At 33.0% G+C, this 27887-nt stretch overlaps 1 protein-coding gene across 6 annotated transcripts in view; it reads left to right on the forward strand.

The window, feature by feature from the left end:
- The window catches only part of LOC114332917 (myosin heavy chain, non-muscle), a 257019-nt gene that overhangs the window by 38909 nt on the left and 190223 nt on the right, over positions 1–27887 (forward strand). The window lies entirely within an intron of this gene.

Genomic DNA, 27887 nt, shown 5'->3' on the forward strand with positions numbered 1-27887 from the left:
CGGTAGAGGTGCTTGCTGCACTCTCTGATTGAACTGGAATAATGATGCGGCTGTAGTTTCGTGTTGCAACGAAATTGAAAATGGTTATTCATTTTTGATTGATATGATAAAGTTCTAATTTGTAAAAGTAAAATAATATTTCTTCGGATTTATGCGTTTTATTTACTTTGTAAAGATTTTTTTGTATACCTTCCTCTGTGGCTAAACAATACCATAATCTTTTCTCAGAAGGGTTTGTACACAATAATGAAAATCTTTACAAAGTGAATAAAACGCAGAAATCAGAAGAACTATTGTTTTAATTTTGCAAATTAATACTTTGTCATTGTCATATCAATTTATTATCTTAATTGGGAATAAGCCACAAAATTGGCTTATTCCCAACTAAAGTATTATTTGTAAAATTAAAATCTAATGGAGGGCGGTAGAATAGACAAAAGTCCAAAATTCAACTTTAACAGGAGATATCTTTAACGTTCATTTATTTCTTACTAAATCGAGTTTTTTATTTTTTTTTATTTAGTTAAATATTTGTTTACAGGCTAAATAAATAAAAAAAAAATAAAAAAACTCGATTTAGTAAAAAATAAATGAACTTTAAATGTCTCTCCTGTAAAAGTTGCATTTTGGACTTGTGTCTATTCTACCGCCCTCCATAGAAATAATAATGTAGTTATCGCGTTTATAAACGCGACGATAGACTGCATACTATATATAGTAGCGCCCAATTTTTTTACTTATAACGTGGTTTATTTATTGATGTTTAGATTAGTGGTGCTGTTCTTCTATTCATCAGTCTTGAACATTATTGATGCTTTACTTCTTGCTTAATTTGTTTCTGAGTTGCATGTAATTCCATAGTTAGATACCTACAACATCTCATCGATCACTTCGTAGTAATTTCTTGTCTAACTCTGTCGCATCAATATCAGCATTCATATAATATGACATCAAAATAATAAATTATGATGAAGTTCATCTAGGATTATGGCTTGGATCTATGATTACCGTGGCAGAAACGCACCAAAATCTAATCTGCTTCATTGAATGTTGAATGTGCGTTTCTCCCAATAACGGATTTGATTGTCGCTCGAGAGCCTCGCATTTCGTTGCTAATTTGATATGCACCAGTCAAAACGTTGTCGTTGTGCTTGTACTGGAATGCGGGCCCATATTCATAGTATTTCTTCGGACTGCAAGAAGAAAGAAGTAATTTATAAGAACAACAACGGGACGGACGGACACCGGCTGACTCGATTCGTGCTTTGCTCTCTTCTCGCTCCTTCTCTCTCAGGGTCATTGCCACACCCCACCTCCGCCCTCGCTTCGAATCTTGCGATCGAAATTCTCGAAACAAAACTTATAATCTGGAAGCTGGCTGATATTATGGTACATGGATCAAGAATTTAACCTTCTCGCTTTTAGTAACTATTGTTTAAAAGTAAAAAGGGTAGATTTGAATTTTTGTTTGCCTGTTTTGCTATGTTGAGATTGGTTGGAACAGTACCAGTCGTACACGCGAGGAATAAACTTACATTCAAGAAGTGAAAATATAATTTTCGTTAGTAATTAAGGTTATACCTATTTACAATAAGCCAAATGGCTGTAGTATGACGGGTTTATAGCAGACTGTTTCAGAAAAAGCTTATACCTCCTTCTCCTTTCCGTTCATCTCCTATCGGATATTGGATATCATCAAGGCTATTTGAAATTTGTTTAAAGCTGTTCTAAATACCGGGTGGGCCAAAAGTCAGTTAACGCTATCAAAAAAAGTGTTGTTCTGAAGCTATTTCTTTGTGGCATTTTTATGATTAACTATTTATATGGGAAATAAGCCACAATTAAATTGAACAAAAAATAATTTTATTAACGTTTCGACGCCCAAATTGGGTGTCGTTGTCAAAATACAAAATACTACTAAATTAAACAAAAATGTTGTTGCTAAGTAAAATATTCTTCTAATAATTTATTTAATCTGACTCATTTATATTGGCAATTCAGACATATATTATACATTTTAAAGTAGAAGACTTTAAAATGTATAATACAGGAACGCAACTCATAAATATTGGCAATATTTTAAAGTCTTCTACTTTAAAATGTATAATATATGTCTGAATTGCCAATATAAATGAGTCAGATTAAATAAATTATTAGAAGAATATTTTACTTACCAACAACATTTTTGTTTAATTTAGTAGTATTTTGACAACGACACCCGATTTGGGCGTCGAAACGTTAATAAAATTATTTTTTTCAATTTAATTGTGGCTTATTTCCCATATAAATAATTAATCATCAAAAAAGTCACGCACAAGTTTGCGGCGTCTCCAAGAAAATATATCATGCTCTGTGAAGGGCGTTGCAAATAATCCACAGTTACAAGGTATTCGATATTTTCAGCAAGACGGTGCACCGCCTCATTACGGATTGCAAGTTCATGAGTTTCTAAATGACCAGTTAAGTGATTGGATAGGGAAAAGAGACACAATTGAATGGCCCGCGCGTTCACTAGATTTGACGCCCTGTGATTTTGCCTTGTGGGGAGTACTTAAAGATAAAGTTATTGCCAATTTGAAGTTCTCCGTGCCAACTTGGAAGTCTGTAGAAAGACTTGTTTCACTGTGTATAAGCTTGCCAAATATGCATTGATGAAGGTGGTTTACATTTTGAACATAAAATGTAAAACATGCACTTCTTTGTACCTACTTATTTACAATAAACAAACGTTTTTTTACTTCAGTTATTTTTGCTTTTATTAATATACAAAAGGGTTAACTGACTTTTGGTCCACCCGGTATGTACTTCGTTTGTGGTGCAACCAAACCACTTTCTAAGATTTCTCATCTAGGACATTCTTCAGCCCGGATTCCTTGTTCCTTCAATCTTTCCCTCCATTATATTTTGTAGGAATGTGTATTTTAGTCCCCGCATTAGATGGCCAAGTATTTCAATTTTCTCTTTTTATGGTAAGTATTAGCTACTTCGGGTCTGTTGTCCATTCGCCGTAATACTTGTATTATTTGTGACTCATCAACCCAACTTATTCGTGGATAACACCACATTTCGAAACTCGCAGTACTTTTTATATTGTTCTGTTTGAGGGTCCATGTTTCCACGTCCTACAACAAGGTACACTAAACACATATGAGGCCCTTAAAACACAAGAGGTGAAAATGATAAGTTTTAAGAAAACTTTGTTCAAAGATCTAGACAAATTTAAATGAAGATAGGTAGGTACTACTTAGCATGTTTTCAATGACATGTCATTTTTGATCATGTTATTGTTAGTTTATGTAGAAAGTTTGAAGCCACCACCATCATGTTTTCTCTATTTTTGGGAGTCCATTTTTGTATTCAACCCAATTTTCTAAGAATTGTCACTTACACTCCCTTGTGTTCTAGGGGCCTCATATGTTCTTAATATATGAGGCCCCTAGAGACCCATATTCTTAGAGACTGAAATCTCGATTAGTAAACGTAAACAATTTCTTCATTTTTATGAAAACGAATCTACCAACCTCAATACGTCTTTTGATCTCGATATTTTGATCACTTTTCTCGTTTATCATAGCATTCAAATATTATCATTTCAGGTTAAAAAATTCTAACCGGAAGTGCCATATTTTAGTCGCAGAAATAGTACATGTGACATATAAATCGAAGCGTATTGCTCGAATCTTTATTTCCGGTTTTGAAGTCATTTTCATTTAAACAGTTATGGCCGAAAGTTTAGTAGAACTGACTCAAAATCAGCGAAATCGTATATCAATCGACGCAAAGTTACACGAAGAGTTCAAAGATCGACTTCCGGTTCTACTTTCGGTCAATTTGGGTGAAAACCTAGGACTTACAAAGTCCAATTACTTGTTACAGTTTTAAAATGGGTTCTCTATTTCTTCTTCGGTAGGGGTTGGCTGACGATCATTTTCATTCATTTGAATCATGGGAGCCTTCATCCCATCTCACTGATTGCCAGTCAGCAATTCTTCAAAAAAGAAGAAAAAGACTGTACTATAACAACAAGTACTTAAACGTTTCTTGGATTAATATCGTGTATTAGTTAAAATACTTTTTAAAATAAATATTCCCACAATTGGCAGTAAATTGTTTGACTAATGGTCTTTATTTCCAGTAAATAAAACATTGCCTACATTCCCAGTCTGTCTCGCAAATTATTAAAGTTCTCATTTTCAATGGCCTCCTGACTATCAGGTCCGCTTCCCAGAATGATCTGAAAGTTGTGGCTGGTTTCGCACTCTCAGTCCGCCATTCAACCCTTTTTTATTTGTTATTCCTCAATGAATCATATCCATGGAATTTACAGTTCATATACATGTTCGTCATGCAAATGTTTATCAGTGGTTTCTCTTGTTTTACTAAAAACCCTCAATAAAAGGAGATCAAGGCTGCGTGCACCGAGTTTAGTGTATTTTTGTTATATTGATCTACCATGGTTAAGTATGGGTTTAAATTAAACGATGAAAATGAGAATGATGAATAGGTTTTTTTTGTGATTAACGTTATGTTTAATATTAGTTTTATTAATACTACACTTATGGACAAAATTCGAGGAATAAAAGAATCTTATTCACAATGAACTAGGTACGTAGGGATACCTTCACCGAGTTTACAAATAAAATAGAATAATTTTAATCCTTCTATAATTTAAAACTTTGTGTTATTAGACGGTCAGATTTCAAGAAATTCAACCACGATTTTAACCCTTATACCTTTTTGTGTACTGAAAATGTCATACGAGATAAGCAAAAAAAGGAAATTTAGAGTTGAACCAGGAAGCGATTTCTTGAAAATCGAACTTTCCTAATTTTTCGAAAATTTTCCAAGGTAAAATTTTCCGTTTTCACCACCTGCCGTTATGCCTTTTTTGCAGGTTCCTTCGTGAAAACTAACAAATTGTCAAGTGGCATGAAGAAGAAACTCACGAACACTGACCTATTAAGATTACGATGTTTATATCGTAATTAACACACTTAGGAAACCAATAGCACTTATGCCAAAATTTTTAAAAATACATAGAATCAATACTTACTCCTCTATCGATACGTAAAATAGCATAAGGGAGAAAATCGTTGCAGCACATACGATTTTCTTTACAAAAGAAAATTAAATTTTCGCGCAGATTTCCCTAGCAAACTCCACAGTTTTCACATATATTTTACTTTCCTTGATTTCATCTTTCAGTACTCTCAAAGGCATGAGGGATAAAATCGTAATCGTGACTAAACTTCTATTGAAATAAGACGGTCTATATTCTATACGTATAGGAGTAATGAACTGTTATTCATAAATACTATTAGTCTAGTGGCTACTGAAAACAGCTTAACGCAGCGTGAGCTAAGCCGATTGGAGAAACTATATACGTTTGTACGACTGACCAAATTATACCTACAGTCGGAAAAATGAAAGAATACCCACGAACGATCACATCAATAACTTATTTGCTATCTTTTTCTATAACAAACGTTTTTTATACAGTGCTAGTCAAAAATCCGTACCCCCTCGTATCTTTTGAACGGTTATACTTATAATAGTGAAATTTGGAGGGAGGAAATAAACGGATGTAGGCGTCTTAACTAGTCATGACAGGTGACGTAATAGTGACAGATGACGTTGCAGCGCCACTATGACAGATAATTTTAAATGGGACCTTATGGCAAGTGATACCTCGTTTGAAAGATATTGAAAATACCTATTCAGTCATACTAATTTTGTTTGAGTTTAAGCTAATTTTGATGAATAAATGAAATAATATAAAATTGTAGTTTCGCATTTAATTAATAAAAATTCAAACCTCCGCCTATGATTACTTGTCAAAAGGGTTAACGTTGACGTAAAAACTATTAGAGAACTGAAAAACGTGACCTTTTTTGACAAAAAAACCATAGGCGGACATTTGAATTTTTATTAATTAAATGCGAAACTACAATTTTATATTTATTTCATTTATTCACCAAAATCAAAATCAATTTATATCCAAAAAAATTAGTATGACTGAATAGAAATTTTGAATATCTTTCAAACGAGGTATTACTTGCCATAAGATTCCATTTAAAATGATCTGTCACAGTGGCGCTGTAAAGTCATCTGTCACTATTACGTCACCTGTCATGACTAGTTAAGAAGCCTACGTCCGTTTATTTCCTCCCTCCAAATTTCACTATTATAAGTATAACCGTTCAAAAGATACGAGGGGGGGTACGGACTTTTGACTAGCACTGTATATAGAAAAAGACAGCAAATACGAAATAAGTGATTGATGTGATCGTTCATGGGTATTCATTCATTTTTCCGACTGTACTTTATTAGTAAGCCTCTGCCTTAATACCTGAAAAAAGATTTATGAACTGGCAATTTACAAAATCTCATTTCTTTCTTTGACTCACGTACACTCTCCCATTTGATTTTAGATTTATTTATATCAATTTACGCCTTTATTAATCGAAATTCAGAGTTGGCGAAATGATTATGAAATGATTGTAATTTAGAGACGAATCTATTCATGTAAATTTTATTTCATTTGAGTTACATTACATTTTCCATAAGATGTGTGCGGTGTCCTTTGACTCTGTTTTACAAAAATGGTTTGATGTGGCATTTGCATTTTCATGTCGTAAAAGACGAATTCCTGATTGCGGTGCGGTATTTAACGGACATCTTGCAATTGCGACTGAGAACGTTGTTGTTAAGTTGTAACATTACGTAGTTGGAAAAACTTACAACTTACAAATTTACCAGTTTAACTAAACTATGGTTGTTGTAAGTAAGTAAGTGGAAAAAACTTACAACTTACAAATTTACCAGTTTAACTAAACTATGGTTGTTGTAAGTAAGTAAGTTGGAAAAAACTTACAACTTACAAATTTACCAGTTTAACTAAACTATGGTTGTTGTAAGTAAGTTGGAAAAAACTTACAACTTACAAATTTACCAGTTTAACTAAACTATGGTTTGTTTTTAAATCAGGAGGAGTGATTCAAATTTACCGCGCTGTAATGCTTGTTTGTAATGGGTCCAACCGCAGGCAAGTTTACTCCACTGTTATAAAATTTTCAGTAGTAGGTAATTGCACAAGAGCTCTAAAATTATTGAATTTTTCCCGAGTGACACTTTGACAGATTTAATTTGTCAGAAATTAATCAGACAGAAATTATGTCAAAGTGTCACGAGGGCAAAAATTTTATATTAATTTTAGAGATCGAGTGCAATTTGTTGCGATTATTTCATGAATAAAACTGTTCAAAACCAAAATTTTATTGTAATTTATTTATGTAAGTACAAATTAGTACAATTAAACACACAGTTGTTACAAATATTTAACGGGTGAAAGTCATCACTTTTATAATTTTTAAAACATTAATTGTCATTAATGTCACTGAATGTATTTTTTCATAGCAGCGAAGAGCATCTGACGTAATATACTTGACAACGGGAAATTATCAAAAATTATCGGGTATAATATCACAAGAGAGTGAGAATAAATTGAAAATAATGCGACAGTTTTTCGAAAATTTGTTGTCTGGCAATAGACACAAGAGCCCGCAGGGCTCGAGTGGCTATTGCCCAATGACAACAAATTTGAGTAAAAATGAAGCATTATTTTCTTATTTATTCTTACTGTCGTGTGATATTCGTAAGATTATTTTTTAATGCGTATATTATGGATATTTTCTTAAATGTGACAGTTGTCAAAACTAGAAAACTGGTTGCCATTAAACAGAAACAATCTACTTAAAAAAATTCTATCGGTAATTTTATACAGTAGATAATTCTCAGTATAATTTTAATCTGATTGGACAGAATTAAACACGTGATCAAATATCTTACTATACGATTGGAAGTTAAAATCATCAAAAAATAATCAGTAGTAATTGCACAAGAGCTCTGAAATTATTGAATTTTTCCCGAGTGACACTTTGACAGTTTTAATTTCACGAGACGAAGGCGAGTGAAATTATGTCAAAGTGTCACGAGAGCAAAAATTCTATATTAATTTCAGAGGTCGAGTGCAATTTGTTGCGATTATTTCATGAATAAAACTGTTCAAAACCAAAATATTATTGTAATTTATTTATGTAAGTACCATTAAACACACAGTCTTTATAAATATTTGACGATTGAAAGTCATCACTTTTATAACTTTTAAAACATTAATTGTCATTAATGTCACTGAATGTATTTTTTCGTAGCAACGAAGGGCATCTGACGTAATATACTTAACGACGGGAGATTATCAAAAATTATCGATTTAATTCAGATTTCTGTAGCTTTCTATTGGTCAGAATCTCCTATGAATGAAATAATCAGTTTAATTTTTATTTCTGTAGCTTTCTATTAGTCAGAATCTCCTATGAATGAAATAATCACACTAATGACATTATTCCTTTAATTTTTAGATTTTTAGTCTGCTTTTATATAAAAAGCAGTTGTTTTTAGAACTCTTTAGCGACGTATTAATATAATATAATATTTATGGATTACCGTTGAGGGCCGACATGATCAACCAAAAAAGAAGATGTATTTGGTGACTTTTCTAGTGACTTCATTGGGTGTGAATCTGTCTTTTTAGTTTACTCCTCTTGGTTAAAAAATAAACCATAGCTTTAAATAAAAGTCCTTCACTTTGTCTTTTCGCACATGCGATAACTATGAAATTGTGTTTAGACATTGAGGATGGTTATGTAGTTAGATTGCTATCTTAAGTCTTCGACATACAAATGATTTTAGAATTTCCTTTCCCTGACACTAAATAGTCATAAATAATATGTTACATGAAATCATCATTCAGTTAAGGGGTAGGTATCTATTTCTTGAGAACTTCATAAATTCTGTTTAAAACCAAAGTAGTTTTAGTCTGCTAATTTTGTTTTTTCTTCTTGATTTCTGTGTCCCTTTGTAGTTGACTAACTCATTTGATCGTTCTTGATTTTAATTTATCTCTGATTTTAAAACTTTCAATTTATTATTTGTTTAGATTTTACAGTCGATTAAAAAAAATGTGTAGTAATAATGGTTTGTTTTGTATTTTAAATATACAGCAAAAATAGCATGTGCACTGAATGCAACGTGTAACTGAAACAAGAGCTCTGCATAGCTTTCCAAGTCGTGCTTACGACAACTCATAAACCCGTGTTGAGCTGCCCCCCCCCCCCCCACTTGCAAAAATTAAAAAACAAATAGCCCTGATTTATGAGCTATTTATGAGCTCTCATATTCCGCAAACTAAAAATTTTGAGCTCGTTCCACTGAGCAGGAATTTAATACCCTAGTGGGGGGGGCTGAGTCAGCCCCCCCCACTACTTAAAAATAGGAATATTGAATCGGTTTTTGCGGCAGAATTACGAGCTATTTATGAGCTCTTGAAATTATATAGTTTCGATTTTTGAGCTCATCCCCTTCACTCCCAAACAACCCTTTAATTGATTTAACTTAAGAGAAAGATGCTGAGAAAACTTAAAATATATCGTATTGCGGATATAATTCCTATAGCTTATATACTCTAAGAATAAACTATTAAATCAAGGGCATTTCGATTATTGAGCTACAACCCCTTCGCAAGAAAACCACCGTATCTTCCCGGCTTAAGAGAAAGTTGTACTTAAAATGCGTTAAACTAATTATTTGGCGACTACATATCATTTAATAATTTATAAGCTTCCAAATTACGCGCATTTAGATCAGTAAATTGCAATTTATTTTGTATAGTGCAGTCACTGAAGGTAAAAATCAACGATTACCTTCAAGTTCGGTGAACCTTCATCGATTTTCACAAAAATTGGTCAGTGGTTAGAGGATACGTCAAGAACCAAAGGTGACATGGTACCACCTTGCGCCTTTACCCTGAGGGTGGATACCGCCCCTTCTCGGGGGTGAAAATTATTTTATAAAAAATAACTGCACAAATCAATAAAAGAACAAATTAAAAGCAAAATTTATTATATAAAGTTAATAAAATAAGTCAATACTTTTTAAGTTATTAAAGATCAAAGATTTTAATTATTTGTGAAAAAAATGCATGTTTTGAAGAGGTTTTTTGTAAATCACTGAAAAACTGTAAGTTTTTACAAAAAAGTTAATAGTAGTTTAATTCGTATAGCTTATATTCTAAGAATAAACTCTTAAATCACGCACCTTTCGATTATATAGCTACAACCCCTTCGCAAGAAAACGACCCCATTTTCCCGGCTTAAGAGAGAGTTGTTCTTAAAATAATTTAAATTGATTATTTGGCGACTACATATCGTTTAATAATTTATTAGCTTGCAAAATATACGCATCTCAATTATTGAATTGCCATTTTCTTTCTATAGTGCAGTCACTGAAGGTAAAAATCAACTATTACCTTCGATTTCGGTAAATCTCCATTTATTTTCACGAATTGACAATAACAACTTGGGGTTTTAGCCTGGGGTATATGTCACCCCTTCTCGGGAGTGAAAATTACTTTATTAAAAATAACCCCACAAATCGAGTTTAAGCAAAATTTGTTATATAATGTGATTAAAATAAATCAATACTTTTTGAGTTATTAAAGATCAAATATTTTAATTTTTGGAAAGAAAATGCATGAGCGATTTTTCATAAATGACTCAAAAACTGTAAGTTTTTACAAAAAAGTTTTCATCACTAAAATTGAAGCTAATAAAAAATATAATAAATTGCTTACTTGAAAAACCTTTAATGTTAATTTAAAGTAAGTTATTGGTAATTAAATGTATATTTTTTCCGCGACTGTTCAAATCTAAGGGTTCAAGCTTAAATAACGGGAAAAAGATGCATTTTATAACACTTAGGTACTAAATACTTGTCAAAGTACTTAGAAATACCCATCAAAAATAAGATCCAGAAAAAGTTGATAGTATCAAAATCCGCTCACGAATTTTCGTGAAAATGAATGGAGATTTACCGAAATCGAAGGTCATAGTTGATTTTTACCTTCAGTGACTGCACTATAGAAAGAAAATGGCAATTCAATAATTGAGATGCGTATATTTTGCGAGCTCATAAATTATTAAGCAATATATAGTCGACAAATAATTAATTTAAATTATTTTAAGTACAACCCTCTCTTAAGGCGGGAATATGGGATGGTTTTCTTGCGAAGGGGTTGTAGTTCAATAATCGAAAGGCGCGTGATTTTAGAGTTTATTCTTAGAATATAAGCTATACGAATTAAACTACTATTAACTTTTTTGTAAAAACTTACAGTTTTTCAGTGATTTACAAAAAACCTCTTCAAAACATGCATTTTTTTCACAAATAATTAAAATCTTTGATCTTTAATAACTTAAAAAGTATTGACTTATTTTATTAACTTTATATAATAAATTTTGCTTTTAATTTGTTCTTTTATTTATTTGTGCAATTATTTTTTATAAAATAATTTTCACCCCCGAGAAGGGGCGGTATCCACCCTCAGGGTAAAGGCGCAAGGTGGTACCATGTCACCTTTGTTTCTTGACGTATCCTCTAACCACTGACCAATTTTCGTGAAAATCGATGAAGGTTCACCGAAATTGAAGGTAATCGTTGATTTTTACCTTCAGTGACTGCACTATACAAAATAAATTGCAATTTACTGATCTAAATGCGCGTAATTTGGAAGCTTATAAATTATTAAATGATATGTAGTCGCCAAATAATTAGTTTAACGCATTTAAATGTACAACTTTTTCTTAAGCCGGGAAGATAGGGTGGTTTTCTTGCGAAGGGGTTGTAGCTCAATAATCGAAATGCCCTTGATTTAATAGTTTATTCTTAGAGTATATAAGCTATAGGAATTATATCCGCAAAACGATATATTTTAAGTTTTCTTAGCATCTTTCTCTTAAGTTAAATCAATTAAAGGGTTGTTTGGGGGTGAAGGGGATGAGCTCAAATATCGAAACTATATAATTTCAAGAGCTCATAAATAGCTCGTAATTCTGCCGCAAAAACCGATTCAATATTCCTATTTTTAAGTAGTGGGGGGGGGCTGACTCAGCCCCCCACTAGGGTATTAAATTCCTGCTCAGTGGAACGAGCTCAAAATTTTTAGTTTGCGGAATATGAGAGCTCATAAATAGCTCATAAATCAGGGCTATTTGTTTTTTAATTTTTGCAAGTGGGGGGGGCCAGCTCAACACGGGTAACTCATAAAGGTTTAACAAAAACCTTTGGTTTCAGTAATTAACAAGTCGCACGAATGAAGTGAGACTGTAAAAATCTTTTCAAAGTGATATTCCCGTGAGTGCATAAAACTACTCAACGTTTTGCAACTACCTACCCATTCTTAATTGTGTATATGGAGAGGAAAAGCAAGGGTGTAAAAAATCGATTGTAAAACGGATTGAGGTGTGGCTTAGAGGTTCAGCTATTCCCGGTTTGCAAAACTGTAAAAAAGAAATAAAACACAAGTTTTACAAACAAAATGTTACAAGGGTATAGAATTTTTTAAAAACATTTCTGGAAAAGATTGTCTATCGATAAATTGAAAAATGAATCCTCTATAGTCTATAACTTCTCAGTCTCGGCTCTTCTGATTTTGAAAATCGAAATGTAACTGCGACTATACTTTTTTACTCTTCGTTTAGCTGTTTAGTTTTGCGAAATTTACCACTTACATAGTCTTACGCATTGTTCTATGCTAGTTTTCCATGTTAGCGAAGTCAAAAAAGCTAAAAATATTGTGCTCACTTGTTTGCCTATCTGAATTTCCCAGTATTCTTATTTCTATTTTACATCGTTAGTTATGTTTTCTGTTAAAATACCTTGTACGTTTTAATGTTTTTTCTTTTTATGTATTCTTTCTTATTTTTTGTTTTTTTCTACTTTTTTCTCCTCGTCTTATTCGATCTTCTTTATATTTTATCTTATGGTATCCTTTTTTATTTATCTCCTTATAGTTCTCTCCTTTCAATAGCTGCCCATATAATAGTATTGTTTGGCCAATAATCATGTTTGGTAATATGTAGTCATGTATTACGTGATTCCTCCACGGTATTGACCAGTGGAGGAAATGGAAATAAATTATTTGATATCGTCGATCCTGCTATTTATTTTGAAGATTTTTTTGTTATTCCTCATAGACTTAGTTTGTTTTCACGATTTTTCTCCTTCTTTCTGGGTTATAACCAAATGTAATTTTGATATTCTAGCACAGCTTGATAACATTTAATACAATACAGACGATTGTTTATCTATTTCAGTGTTATTTCTGATAATGTTTATTCTACGAATCTGCCATGTGTATTGGTATTGTCTATAACTCTATATTATCTAGGATCAATAGATTTTTCCTTAACAGATTTAAACGTTTAATAGTTATACATTTCTTTACCGATTCAAACTTATTCTAGAACGCTTTCCTTCCATCTGAAGTTAGTACATATGTAGTTCCAAAAATGTCTAACAATTTTTGTTCGTGAGATCAAAAAGTCGTTTTGATCATTAATCCTAATATCAATATGTGGTACTGTTATGATAAAAAGGATATTTTATTTCTATTGTTTTGGATGATTTATTATCAAAAGCTATTGATAAACAAATTGTGTATCATTCGACGTTAACTGTTATTCGGTCCTCCAAAATAAAGATTGCTGTTAAAGATTCATTTCATTGTCCATTAATATTTCCCATTATCCATTCTCTTATAGCCGATTACACTCTTCTTAGTCTTTTCCTTTCCCATCTTTCAATTTGTTCTTATCGTTATGTTGGCAGAGTCCACGTTTCGGGCGAATAGGTTACCGCAGGTCTAATAACTGATATGGTCTAATAACTATAATATTTTTAGTTTTAAACTGATCGACAATGATAAACGCGACGAGATGAAATACATGAGAATAGCTGAAGTTTGAAAAATTTAGAAATGAAGATATAAGGAGAAACCTGGAGCAAGAACCGATAATGAGGAATATCGAAAACAAACAGTTGAACTGGTTTGACCACATATAGCGAATGGAACAAAAGAGACTAAAAAACATGAAGGTACATGAAGCTCAAATGGGAAACAAAAGAAGAAATGGAACGCCTAGGAAGACATAGATGGAACAAATCCATGATAAAGGGCAAAAGAGAGACATGATAAGAGATATGAAGAACCTGGCCACCAATAGAAGTGCATGGAAGAAATGGATAAGAGGCGGAACCCTACATCGGACGCCCTGAATGGCACTAAGGATTATGAGAAAGAAGAAGAAGAATTGATCGACACTAATTTCGTTTCATGATCTTCAGTTGGGTATGTTTCCAAATGTAATTCTCTTGATGCTATCCCAATATTGTTGTTTCCCCTACATCGCAAATGCAGTTTTGCATTTGCTTGTACGATTCCTTCCTGAACATGGAGTATATTATGGAGTCAGTGGTTGCCTGGTTGGGGGAACGATACGAAATTACATCTACATCCGCTCCCGCATCTCTTTTGGAGTCTGTCGAAGATGCAGACGAAACGTAAAAGGATTTTGTAGATTGAATCATTATTTCAGTATTCCTTTTCGTGAGTTCGTAGGAGACTGTTTTTGAGCTTTTGTTAAATTATACACAATCTATCGTGGGCTTACATTACAACCAAAACGCACTAAGTCAAAAATTGGCGAAAATGGTTTTGTTGCTTTAAGTCATACATTTCTTCATGCTCTTTTATACAGTAAAACTCACTAAGTCAGAATCGTTTATGTTCATTGGTAAATTTCCATTAATAGCATTAAGTCAGTTTTGTTACTGTTGTACGACCAAATAGCATTAAATGGACTTAATTATTTTTCACATTTCATTTGACTTAGTGCCTTTGGTTGTAATCCCACGATATATGGAACACATATTGGGATTGGGACCCATCTGCGACAATGGTACATATGTGGGGAATAAGGTTCAACCACAAGTCGTATCAATATCACAAAAAACTGGTACACGACAATTAGACCGAAATCATTAGACCGAAAGCAGTAGACCGAACTCATTAGACCGAAAAGCACTTTACCGAAACCTCACTAGACCGAACAGCATTAGACCGAAATGGTAAATAAATTTAAAAAGTTTGTTTATTGTATTTTTTTTTTGTATTATTTTATATATAGACTGTGTAAATTGTTACTCTGGACAGTCTGATATGCAATAATTTTCATCCGCTAAACAAATTCTTCTTCTTCTTCTACGGCACTACAGCCCAAATTGAGCCTTGGCCTCCTTTATTTTTTGCCTCCACCCTTGCCTGTCTGTGGCTGCTCTTCTCCATACACGGACTCCTAAAAGGGCTTGTGCGTCGCTGTTTACTGTGTCTTTCCAGCGCTTTCGTGGCTTCCCAACCGGTCTCTTTCCTTGCATTCTAGCATTCCGTGCTCGTTTTGGTAGCCTATCCTCTCCCATTCTTATCACATGTCCGGCCCATTGCAATCTTTGTAATCTAATGAAGTCTGACAGGGGCGTTTCCTTATAAAGTTGATAAAGCTCGTTGTTGTATCGACTTCTGAAGATTCCGTTTTCCCTCACAGGTCCTAGTATTCTCCTAAGTACTTTCCTTTCGAATGTGTCGAGTTTGTTTTTGGATGTTTCTTTCAGCACCCAGACTTCACTGCCATAGCATGTTATTGGTCGAATTAAGGTTTTATAGATTCTCATCTTTGTATTTCGGTGGACACTTTTTGACCGAAATATATGGGAGAGGGCAAAATAAGCTCTGTTTGCCTGCGTTATTCTCTTCCTTATTTCTCCATCTTCTGATCCGTCGGCATATATTTCTACTCCCAGGTATGTAAACTTTTCAACCGTTTCAATGTCATCTTCATGTATAATGTTTTCTGGGACTATATTTCTTCTCGTCTGAGTCATTATTTTTGTTTTTTCTGTGTTAATTTCCAGACCTAGCATTTTTGTTTGTGTTTTTAACTCTGCATATGTTTCCTGTGCTCCTGTTGATGTTCTACTCATAATATTAATATCATCAGCATAAGCGGCCAGTTGAACCGTTCGGTTGGTCAGTAGATTTCCTCGTCCAGTTTGCATTTGCCTAACCGCATACTCCATTGCCAGGTTAAACAATGTTGGGGCCAGCCCATCTCCCTGTTTTAGTCCCTGCGAAATGTTAAAAAAGTCTGTCCAGTGGTTTTGTATTCGTACACATGCCTGAGTTTCATCCATTGTGGCTTTAATGAGTCTTATTAACTTGTGTGGTATTGCCAATTCAGCCAATATATAGTATAGTTTGTTCCTTTTGACTGAGTCGTATGCCTGTTTGAAGTCTACAAACACGTTGTGAACATCAATATCGTGTTCCCATGCTTTGCTCAAGATCTGTTTTACTGTGAATATTTGATCCAGTGTCGATCTTCCCCGTCGGAAGCCCGTCTGATACTCTCCAATAATATTTTCTGCTAGTGGTTGGAGCCGCTGGTTTATAATATACGTGAGGACTTTATATGCTGTACATAGTAGAGAGATTCCACGGTAGTTTTTGCACTGGAGTTTGTCTCCTTTTTTATAGCCAAACAAATTAGTGAAGGTAAAAATAAATTAAGGGTAGAGTGACGTTAACACCATTTTAACTGTTTATAATAACCATCCAAATAACATTTAGTTGTAATTACATTAGTATTATCTCTTTTACTGCGACAAGTAAAAAGAACTGCTTTTCGGTCTTCTGCTGTTCGGTATAGTGAGGTTTCGGTAAAGTGCTTTTCGGTCTAATGAGTTCGGTCTACTGCTTTCGGTCTAATGATTTCGGTCTCTTTACAGTAAACCCAAAAAACTCTATAGCAAATTATGCAAAATACAAAGATTGCGCTGGGCAGATAAGAATGGATAATGACAGAACATCTAGTGGGACGTTGGCCAGTAGGATGACCAAGAAAGAGGTAGATAACTGGAGGAGAGCAGCCAGGGACAGAGATACTTGGAGGCGGATGCTGGGGAATGCCAGGGCCGACTTGAGCTGAAGCTCCATAGGAGAGGGAGATCTATGGAACATACCTCTTTCATGGTAAAATGATTATGATCAATTGATCGTATTTCAGTGTATTGTATGATAGTGGACCATTTTACTGAATGGAAAGTTACATGGGTTAAAAGATTATCGTGTGCTGATGATCTTTTTTGGTTGGATGGTCGATTTTGGTTCTTTATTACAAACCTCAGACAGTCTACTTTACTACTGTACTCTAATTACATCAGCATCATACTTGATTTGGTGTTAGTTATAGACTCTTGTAATTTTCCAATTATTGTTTGTAATTTTCATTTTACCTGTATGTATTTCGTTTGGATAGTTTTTACGATGGCCGGGCTTTCGACTGTTCGCAAATGATTTTATGCTTGCAACTGCAATAAAGAAAATCATAAAATTGCAGAGAATCGTTAATATCTCTTTTAATCTTTAAAATGACGAGGAAAGTAATACTCGATTCCAATGACCTTTGACAGAAGACGTAACAGCACCGTTACTTCTACATTTTTCACTTCATTTTGTTTTATTTTATTAATTTCGCAAAAATGTGTCAAACAGTTAGCTGCATGTTCTCGTTACGTAAGTCACGTTCTTTTTTAATATGCATTCCTCAGGCACACCCATTTTATCAATTTGTAAGCAGTATCAATTTATAGAGATTTTTGTTTACTCGATATAACTTTTATCTTTTTAGGTAGTTGGTAATAAGTCGTTAACTGTAATCATTTTGACTTATCTAAGAGTTGAAATAATCTTATGAAGGTACATGCTGTGCATCTAGTAGTAATCAGAATATTTTATAAGTGTTTATTATACGCGGAAAATGAAATGTATGACTTCATCAAAATATCCATTTACATCTTATAACGTAATCAGGCTTTTGGCTCTCGAAAACTTGTTCGGAAGCTACTTTCTTGTTCTGAACGATTTCTACCTCGAAAAGCGTTCCCAAAATACGATTTCCGAAGTGGAAATGGAAACGTTAAAATAAACGTATTTTCAACTGAAATTGTGATTAATTCCCATTTAAGATAATAAATGTTCTTCTTGGAGTCTCTGTGTTCAGGCAGAACTTAAATATTCAGGGGTGCTAAGAATCCCCGGGAGGAATATAATAAAAAACAAAATCAAAATTATATCGAACAATGATGTCAATATAGTGACTTATGACATCAAAAGCCTCGATGAAGCTGGAAAGCTAGCAAATGTGTGCAAAGAAAGGAACAGACTAAATATAGACATTTTAGGTTTGAGTGACGTACAATTTTCTGACTCAGGAACAACAATAACTATGAACAGAACATTTTATTATTCAAAAAATAATGATCGATATTTCAATGAAGGATAGTTCATTGGATTATATGAAATCAACTTTAACTTAAGAATATCCGTCAGAAAAATCATAGCATGTGATTTGTTTTTAAAAAGACAACCACATGCAATGATAGTAAAATTCTCGTATTAGTGATTCCATAGTAAATCACAAGGAAAATCCTCAGGAACTATCCCATAATATAGTGATTTATTATGGAATCACACGAGAATTTTACTGTCATCATTTCATATTGGTTGTCTTTATAAAGATAAATTACATGCTATGATTTTCAATAAAGTTTTCCCAGGAACGCAACTCATAAATATTGGTACATAATATAATTTTAAAGTCGTCTACTTAAAAATGTATAATTTATGTCTGAATTGTTAATATGAATGAGTCAAAGCAACAAAAACAAAATTTGTTTAATTTATTGATGTTTTGTATTTTGATTCAATTTCCGAATTGGAATTCGAAACGTCAAATAAATTTAATTTCAAACTTAAATTGTGGCTTCATTCCCAAATAAAATAGTAAATTACATAAGATGACACAAGGAAATAGCTTCCGAACAATACTGCTTTGTGAAGGCACGTATCCATCACGTTGGAGCTCCGTGCTAGGTGTAGCTGCTCCATATAGTGGATACGATGGTGCTCCCGCTCGGCGCTCACCCTCGGCGATCCAATCGGTGGCGGTTTATATGTAGAGGAGCACATGCCGTACCCACTGGAGCAGTTACACGGAGCACCAACGTAATGGATACGTGCTTTTAGGTATTAAAATGATAACATTACATTACATAGTTTCCCACCTTTAGACGTATCTGAGGAGTATGACAACTGTCACAGACGTCTAAAGGTGGGAAACCATGTAATGTAATGGTAATTTATACCTACGTTATATCGATATATCACATTAAAGGACGTTATCCACTTGTTATACTCGAGAGAGGTACCTCTGGGAATAATTAAAACGATAGAAAACATCTACCAGAACAACACAATAAAATTAAAATTGAAGATGAACTAACTGACCCAATTGGAAGCCGGCAACGGGATAAGACAGGGGGATTCCTTGAGTCCTTTATTGTTCAAGCTGATCATGGACGAAATAATAAAAAAAGTAAGAACTAAAAAAGGATACCAAATGGGAGAAAAACAACTTAAAATAATCTGCTATGCGGACGATGCAATACTAATCTCTCAAAGTGAAGATGATTTACAACGTATACTGCACCAATTCAACATAATCGCCAGAAAATTTAACATGTTAATTTCCTCAAAAAAGACAAAATGCATGGTTATAACAGCAGATCCAATAAGATGTAAATTGGAGCTGGAAGGTCAGATAATAGAACAAGTGATGGAGTTTAAATACCTAGGCATCACACTATCTAGCTACGGAAGGCTCAAAACAGAAGTGGAAGATCAAGTGAATAGAGCAGTCATCAGACCAATAATGACATACGCGGCAGAAACACGACCCGACAGAAACACGACCCGACACAGAGAGGACAAAAAGATTGCTGGAAACAGCGGAGATGAAAACCCTTCGAAAAATCGATGGTAAGACTATGGGACAGAGCTAGAAGTACAGATATACGACGGAGATGCAAGGTGGATAACATTAATAACTGGGTAAGAAACAGAAGAATGGAATGACCACATAAGACGAATGACAACAAATAGGGTAGTCAGGACAGCGAGAGACGGTTCCCCAATAGGAAGACGATCAGTGGGAAGACCACGAAGACGATGGAACGACAACTTACTAGAGGCGCATTGAAAAAACAGACAGAGTCAGGTCTATACAAAAAGAAGAAGAAGTTTATATATGTAGATAATTTCCACCTCTACTAGTTTCATCTCTTTATATATCTCTTCACAATGTATTATGTTTTCCATCTTTTGTGTTATTTTGCCGGTTATTAGCGCGCTAATCACTGTATATCACTGTAGTAAGTAAATTCTACTTTAGTCTAATGGTTATCATAGTGAAGAACGTGTAAAGAATGTTGAACAACGGTTTTTCATCTTGATCTATCATATTTTTTATATGTTCTACTAGCTGACCCGGTGAACTTCGTTGCACCTTAGATAGTGTGTCATAATTAGATAATCTGTCATAATTTTGATTATATATCAGTTGCTTGAACGCAATGGCTAAAAATCAATTACTCAAAATCAACTGCTCGAAAATGAATTTCTAGACATGAAAATTGATCGAAATGCAATTTCCTCGAATAAAAAAGAAAATTATATGTCCAAATATTTTATGCAAAATTTGTAAGTATGCTCGAATGAAATCCGATAGTTTTAAGGCATTCCAGAAGCCGCTACAGATAAAATGTTTTAACAACTTATTAATCATTCAGAATTAGTCGACACTTATTAAAAGTTAAAATAATTAAGACAATAACTGGACGATAACGATTTAATGAGTGGAAAACAATTAAAAATTATTTTGCACATCATATTTGAAACAGTATTTGGTTGAAAAATCTCATTTTTGCTGGCCAAAAATATATTAATTTGTCTGGACTAAATTACAGTTCTCTTTATCTTAAAAGGGATATGATACTATCAACATTCACACAGTGTTGCCAAACTGGATTTTGTAAATTTTCCCAGCGATCTCCGAGGGTACAATACATAAGAAAGATATATAATATGACAAATTATATGATATTCCACGTATACAGTACGTAAATCGTTCAACTGGACATAGGGAACATACAATATATAGATTTAGATACATAAATACATACATTGTATTAAATTGAGATAATTGAGGCAACTGAGTTTTCTCGATGACAATATGGTTGTTAGCATTAAGGGGCATTAACCTCAAAATTTACAAATCATTTCGACTGACAAAATAAACGTCAAAATATGAGAATGTAGTAGGTAGCTAAATATTTTTGGCCTTGGCCCGGCCGCACATCAAAGAAACATGAAACGTAAATTACGTTTCATGGAAATAAACCACTGCTAAACAAATATATATCCGGCCATTTATGAGACTCTCCGAAAATAAAAATGTGTCATGAGCATGAATCACACTCGTTTCATTAGTAGGCGCACTTTGAGATGTTTTTAGCAGTGTTTTCTTTTCATGAAACATGTTTTTCGTTTCATGTTTCATGTTTTTCGTTTCATGTTTCTTTGGTGTGCGGCTTGGCTAAGAGAATGGAAAAACTGTTTAGGTTTTAAAGTAAAATAAATTTTATTATTTTAATTCATACCTTAAACTTTAACTACACGCGCTGGCGTATTTTTGTACGCCACATATAAGAATTCTACTACAAATGAATTTAAAAATTTAATTTTTGTCTTTGTTTATTTATCTAACCTATCACTGGAATGTGCTTTACACTGGATTTAGTTTCGTTATAATCGGCATTCTAGAAAGATCGTAATTTACAATTTATTATTTGTTATTTCAGGTGGTGGATAACATACGCCACAATTATAGTAATACAATTAGTAATATAAGTACATATTTCAAATGTTTTTTAGTCATTATGCCACAAATATATTTTTCTTTATAAACAATACTTTTTCTCAGGTGAAAAATATCGTTTCAAAAAAATATTATTAGCAATTTTATTTATCATGGAATCAGATTCCAGTTATATATCCCAATTTGCTTACTGAGAAGGAACTCCAAGTATCCGCTGACGCCGAGTAAGGTTTATAACAAACAAATAAGTGTAATTTTTCAAAAAAAAAAAACAAATCCGCTGTTTTTAAGTATATTTTCTTATGGCGTATAAAGTACGCCACGCCCGTAGTTATGTTATATTTTGATGTGCGGGTAGTTAAAGGTTAAAACCCTAAATTTTAATTAATTATCACAATAACAAAAAATATTATCAATCATTTAATACATGCAGTAGTGTACATGATATATTTCGTTAGTTCATCTAATAAACCTAAATAAACTGGATGGTTTGCCCACGCGAAAGCAAGATTTTTTGAAAATTCGTAAAATTAAAAAATTCATATTTTATCCAATTTGAGTCCAAAAGTTAATCTGTTGCACTTTTCTTTTATGAAATTTCCGATTCGTTCTTCTTCTGTGCTCAGAATTTTGCTACGGCTTACGGTTCGCTATTTCGGAAACGGACTGCGCTAGAGAAGAAAAAATAGCAGCGTTTTGTTCGGAATTCAGCAGGGAGTCTACCTGCCAAATTTCATGAAAATCGGTCAATTCGTTTCGGAGGAGTACAGCAACAAAGATGTAAAATATTTAAATGGCTATTAAAAAATAACGGTTGAAGATAAAAAAGTGAAAATTTAGGATTGTATGTATCTTTTGCTTCTACATCATTCAAAATTAAGAAAAAACGGTTTGTCAAAAAATTAAAAAAATATATCAGGGGGGGCAAGCCCCCTTATGACGTACGGGCATGAATTCAGAGTTATGCCTATTCCCAGTCCGGTAGAATACACGTGTAAAATTTCATAACAATCTGATGAGCCGTTTTCGAGTTATTATCAGTGTAACTAACATAACTCGACTTTCTTTTATATATATAGATGTAAAATATTTAAATGGCTATTAAAAAATAACGGTTGAAGATAAAAAAGTGAAAATTTAGGATTGTATGTATCTTTTGCTTCTACATCATACAAAATTAAGAAAAAACGGTTTGTCAATAAAATTTAAAAAATATATCAGGGGGGGCAAGCCCCCTTATGACGTACGGGCATGAATTCAGAGTTATGCCTATTCCCAGTCCGGTAGAATACACGTGTAAAATTTCATAACAATCTGATGAGCCGTTTTCGAGTTATTATCAGTGTAACTAACATAACTCGACTTTCTTTTATATATATAGATGTAAAATATTTAAATGGCTATTAAAAAATAACGGTTGAAGATAAAAAAATTAAAATTTAGGATTGTATGTATCTTTTGCTTCTACATCATACAAAATTAAGAAAAAACGGTTTGTCAAAAAATTAAAAAAATATATCAGGGGGGGGGCAAGCCCCCTTATGACGTACGGGCATGAATTCAGAGTTATGCCTATTCCCAGTCCGGTAGAATACACGTGTAAAATTTCATAACAATCTGATGAGCCGTTTTCGAGTTATTATCAGTGTAACTAACATAACTCGACTTTCTTTTATATATATAGATGTAAAATATTTAAATGGCTATTAAAAAATAACGGTTGAAGATAAAAAAGTGAAAATTTAGGATTGTATGTATCTTTTGCTTCTACATCATTCAAAATTAAGAAAAAACGGTTTGTCAAAAAATTAAAAAAATATATCAGGGGGGGCAAGCCCCCTTATGACGTACGGGCATGAATTCAGAGTTATGCCTATTCCCAGTCCGGTAGAATACACGTGTAAAATTTCATAACAATCTGATGAGCCGTTTTCGAGTTATTATCAGTGTAACTAACATAACTCGACTTTCTTTTATATATATAGATGTAAAATATTTAAATGGCTATTAAAAAATAACGGTTGAAGATAAAAAAGTGAAAATTTAGGATTGTATGTATCTTTTGCTTCTACATCATACAAAATTAAGAAAAAACGGTTTGTCAATAAAATTTAAAAAATATATCAGGGGGGGCAAGCCCCCTTATGACGTACGGGCATGAATTCAGAGTTATGCCTATTCCCAGTCCGGTAGAATACACGTGTAAAATTTCATAACAATCTGATGAGCCGTTTTCGAGTTATTATCAGTGTAACTAACATAACTCGACTTTCTTTTATATATATAGATGTAAAATATTTAAATGGCTATTAAAAAATAACGGTTGAAGATAAAAAAATGAAAATTTAGGATTGTATGTATCTTTTGCTTCTACATCATACAAAATTAAGAAAAAACGGTTTGTCAAAAAATTAAAAAAATATATCAGGGGGGGGGCAAGCCCCCTTATGACGTACGGGCATGAATTCAGAGTTATGCCTATTCCCAGTCCGGTAGAATACACGTGTAAAATTTCATAACAATCTGATGAGCCGTTTTCGAGTTATTATCAGTGTAACTAACATAACTCGACTTTCTTTTATATATATAGATGTAAAATATTTAAATGGCTATTAAAAAATAACGGTTGAAGATAAAAAAGTGAAAATTTAGGATTGTATGTATCTTTTGCTTCTACATCATTCAAAATTAAGAAAAAACGGTTTGTCAAAAAATTAAAAAAATATATCAGGGGGGGCAAGCCCCCTTATGACGTACGGGCATGAATTCAGAGTTATGCCTATTCCCAGTCCGGTAGAATACACGTGTAAAATTTCATAACAATCTGATGAGCCGTTTTCGAGTTATTATCAGTGTAACTAACATAACTCGACTTTCTTTTATATATATAGATATTATGGATAATAAAATTTCTGAGATTATGTTTCTAATTAAAATTTACAATTAATGTTTTTTATTTAATTTGCTTGTCTTTTAATGTTTTTGTGGAGGTGGAGGTGTTTTTGGTCTGGTATAATTTTTTGATTTTTGACTTTAATAATTTCATAATTCTTCATTGTGTCTTCCAGAATATTTCTTTTATCGTCTTTTATTTTGATTTCCTGATTTTGTTCATTTCCGTGAATTTTTTAGAACTTTATCTTCTGTGCCATCAATATTTTTCTTTTATTTCTTTTATTCTGGGTCGCTTTTGAATTCAGTTGTCAGTTGGCCAGTGAAAACCAATACGTGAGGTTTTATTTCTCCAAAAAAATTCCAACCACGTGGGAAGAGTCCTGTGTTGCCCTGGGTAACATCCAGGCATATCTGGAACATCATTTAACCATTATACAGTGATGAGCGCGCTAATAACCGGCAAAATAGCTCAAAAGATGGAAAAGATAATACATTGCAAAACAAAAAGAGATGAAACTAGTGGAGTTGGAAATGATTGTTATAATCGTCTAAAATAACCTTAAACTACATAGTTTCCCACCTCTAGACGTATCAGAGGAGTATGACAACTGTCACTGTGACAGTAGAATTTTATAAAATACTCCTGTCACAGACGTTTAATGGGAAACTATTCAATTGAGTGTTATTTTATACGTTTATAACGATCATTTCCATCTCCACTAGTTTCATCTCTTTTTGTTTAGCAATGTAATATGTTTTCCATCTTTTGCGCTATTTTGCCGGTTATTAGCGCGCTCATCACTGTATAAATATGTAACGTAACATAACCGTTCACATTTAAAGGGTTTTTACCCAACACATTTTGGTGGCTCAGGCATGCTATTTTTTGTAAGTATGGCCTTTTGTTTTTTAAAACCTCTGTCAACTTTTTAATTTTTTCTCAATTAATTAGGTTATACTTAATTTTAGGGCTTTTAGAACACTGATGATGGATTTCCTAATCCGAAAACGTTTTGTCCCTTATTTACTATATGTGACCCTTATTTAGGGTATTTTAAAATATACCTTTCACAACAAATCTAGTATTTTTATTTTATTTATTAGGTCTTTTGTTTTTGTGAAATATTTCTTGTGAAATCTTTGTCTTTAAGGAAATTTTACTTTCTTCTATCTCTATTTAGGTGATAGTATACACGTCTCATAAATAACTTATAATAATTTAATTTCACAAGTATTGTATGCATGTTCTCAATTTTCGATGTGTTTTAACGACCGGACTGTGTGCAAAGATGTACAGGACCTTTTACGGCCATGTCTGAATCACTGTAATAGCAATCTGGCTCCGGAATATCGTTCGCCATGTGTAGTAACATCCTAAATATGGATTTATTAGCCAATAGCGGTTAATGAGATGCTTAGATTTAGATATGTACGAGTTTTCTAAATCGGGCAAGAATTTTGCATGGGTATTCGTATATTTCGCCATAGTTTATATAAAAAATCTTGTTGATTTTATTACGAAATAGAATGAATGGTATGTCGGTCGAATAAGGGCAACGAATGTAAAGTGAATACGATTTTACCTTATTTAATAATAATTATTACACTAAGTGCAAAATACAGTCAAAAACTCAAAAATATGTTAGTGGTTACTAATGACAACATAACTCCACAACTAGAAATATAAACAATATAACGCAGTCATATAAACCCAAATAAACAAAAAAAAAAACTAGAAATAAGTCTTTTTAGCTTTTCATGTAGGTACAGTATATCATTTATACTAAGCTTTGTTTTTAAACCAAGAGGAGTAAACTAAAAAGACAGATTCACACCCAAGAAAATCACTAGAAATATCACCAAATGATCATATCGGCCTTTGACGGTAATCCATAAATATTATAACTATACTAATACGTCGCAGAAGAGTTCTGAAAACAACTTAGGCCTGGATCCCGCGTACTAAAAAAAATGATTAATAGCAAGCTGAAAATTTGTTAATAGCTTAACGGTGTTTAGTCGGAGAAACTTTGATGTACGGGAACACTGGAACAGGGGAACTTTTAATTGTGGAACAGTTTAAAAATTTGGAACGTCAGATTACGAAAACGTTTTGTTACCCTTTCATTAAACTCTCATGCAAAAAACAGACTGCTATTACTAACCAACATGATTCCTGTCATTTCACATGTTTTTCGTGTTCCACTCATTAAAATGCCCAGTTGGTGGTAAACACGTCTGATTTTTGCATGGGAGTTTAATGAAATGGTAACAAATCAATTGGAAGTTCTGTCCGACAAAATACATGGAACGTTTTCGTAGTCTGACGTTTCAAATTTTTAACCTGTTCCACAATTAAAACTTCCCCTGTTCCAGTGTTCCCATACATCAAAGTTTGTCCGACTAGACACCGTTAAGGTATTAACAAATTTTCAGCTTGCTATTAATCAACTTTTTTTTGGTACGCGGGATCCAGGTCTAACTGTTTTTTTTTTTATATAAAAACAAACTAAAAATCTAAAAATTAAAGGAATAACGCAGAAAATACAAGAAATTGATGATATAATTTAATTAACCTATGAAATGTTAATAATGTCAAAATTTTATAAATGTCATTAGTGTCAAAATTTCATAACAGTGGAGTAAACTTGCCTGAGGTTGGACCAATTACAAACAAGCTTTACGGCGCGGGAAATTTGAATTACTCCTCTTTGTTTAAAAACAGACTATAGTTCAGTACTCATTTTCGCTTCATGCCCAAACTATTTTTTGTTTTATCAGGGATGTAGTAGAGGCTTTATTTACCTTTTTTTCAATCGTGTTTGTATATAAAATTAATATCTACACAATAGATAGAACAAACATGAAGAATGTCCTAAAGAGAGAGAGAGAGTATATCATAGGTTACTGGATACAATAATGTGAGAACTCTTACCTATAATTTAGGAATGTCCTGCCCTAAACATTAACGGTTCAAAAAGATTTCCAAAGGTACTAAGAATTTATTAGAGAGAGAGAAAATACAAATAGATCAAACAAACTAGAACATAGATAGACGAAATAAACATAAACAAACTCCTAGAACTACAATATTACTTACTAGTTATGATACTATAATTCTTAGTTACTATAGTTCTTTTGAATGTCTGTGTGCATTATTGTCTCTCTAAGTCACTGTCACGCAGATTCTGAATGTTGAGATGTGGAGATATGGCAACCTTGGCTCTAAAGGCTACCAAGAAAACAATGCGAAAACTTCTAACACTTGTT

This window comes from Diabrotica virgifera, chromosome 1 (assembly GCF_917563875.1).
Source record: "Diabrotica virgifera virgifera chromosome 1, PGI_DIABVI_V3a".
NCBI lineage: Eukaryota > Metazoa > Arthropoda > Insecta > Coleoptera > Chrysomelidae > Diabrotica > Diabrotica virgifera.